Source organism: Trachymyrmex cornetzi, unplaced genomic scaffold, assembly GCF_001594075.2.
Source record: "Trachymyrmex cornetzi isolate Tcor2-1 unplaced genomic scaffold, Tcor1.1 scaffold1361, whole genome shotgun sequence".
In the NCBI taxonomy this organism is placed as follows: domain Eukaryota; kingdom Metazoa; phylum Arthropoda; class Insecta; order Hymenoptera; family Formicidae; genus Trachymyrmex; species Trachymyrmex cornetzi.
Genome location: NW_017295941.1, coordinates 16,788 through 18,587, shown reverse-complemented (window position 1 = coordinate 18,587; position 1,800 = coordinate 16,788).

Sequence of the window (1,800 nt, the reverse complement as noted above, 5' to 3'; positions counted from 1 at the left end):
ACGGCTTCTTATTTCCTACTCTTTAAGCCTTGAGTCTCTTTATTTCCGTGGCTCGGGAGTGCGCGTTACTATCCGAGTGCAATCTCGTGCATCGGGCGTAACAATATTTATATAAAATTCAGTTTGAAACATATACAAAAGAAACGATCCACTAAAATTTAACATAATTTAAACAATATATTTACCATAATTATATTATATATATTATATACCATAATTATATAACATATATTTATAAATTTAACATAATTTTTTAACATTTTCCAATAGCGATACATTTAGAGAAAAGTTTCTTCGATTAAAAAATATTTGTTTTAATCAGAGAAATGTATGCATTACTGCATAGGTTAAAGAAAACGCGATGAAAGAAATTATTCTCTAAATTGAACATCATTTCTTAAAATTAAATACATTTTTATTTTCCTCAGAGACACTTATTCACTTCAACGTAAAAAACCAACAAAAAACGATTTGTTCACTTTAGACAACTTTTCTGTAGGTGTAACTCATCGTACTGAAATCATCTTCAGTGATGCACATTTGACTCCCCGGCAACACGGAATCCAGCCCCACCACTTGTACCCCCACCAAGCAGACACCTACCGGCATCGAGTCGGCCGTCTTCGCCGCGAGAGCGAGCGAGACAGCGAGAGACAGCGCACGTTCTTCTCGCTCTACCAGTAACTCGTAAACACAAGCGAGTATTAGAGCGAAAAGGACGGCCGCTCTCTCTCGCTGTCTCGCTTTCTCTACTAGTCGCTTGTTATAAGCAACCGAAAACCGAAAATGTACTTTCTCGGGCGCTCGGCGTATTCCTGTACAGGGTATCCCTACCTTTTTTGCCAATCGCTTTTGTGTTGATAGAGCGCATTAAACTGAGTCGAAAAGTCCTCGACTATTTTGCAATTTTTTCGCAATAGTTAACAAGATAATAATTACTAAATATTGCAAAATATTAATTTTGAATAATTTTTTACTCAAATAGTATCAACTTTACAGAAAAATTGCAACAGAAAAAATTATTTATTTTCTTCTCATAAAGTACTGAGAATTTTTTCAGAATTTTTTAATACCGTATTTTCTCACGTTGATAAAAATAAGAAAATGCAGTATTAAAAAGTTGATAAAAAATTCTGAAAAAATTCTCAGAACTTTATGAGGAGAAAGTAAATAATTTTTGTCTCTTGCAGTTTTTCTGTGAAATTGATAGTATTTGAGTAAAACATTATTCAACACCAATATTTTGCTTAGTAATTAATTATTTAGTAATTAATATCTAGTTAACTATTGCGAAAATTGCAAAATGGTGAAGGACTTTTCGACTCAGTTTAATCCGCTCTATCAACACAAAAGTGATTGGCAAAAAAGATCGGGATACCCTGTACATTAATACGCCGAGCGGCCGAGAAAGTACATTTTCGGTTTTCGGTCGCTTATAACAAGCGACTAGTAGAGAAAGCGAGACAGTGAGAGAAAGCGGCCGTCCTTTTCGCTCTAATACTCGCTTGTGTTTACGAGTTACTGGTAGAGCGAAAAGGACGGGCGCTGCCTCTCGCTGTCTCGCTCGCTCTCGCGGCGAAGATGGCCGACTCGATGCCGGTAGGTGTCTGCTTGGTGGGAGTACAAGTGGTGGGGCTGGATTCCGTGTTGCCGGGGAGCCAAATGTGCGTCACTGATTGCCAGGGAGCCAAATGTGCATCACTGATCCAGGTTCTAGATTAATTAGATTAGTGTTCGGAATTAGTTGCTCATTTCGGACAGATTCCTCAGGCGACCCCCACTACCACTCGAAATTCGGCG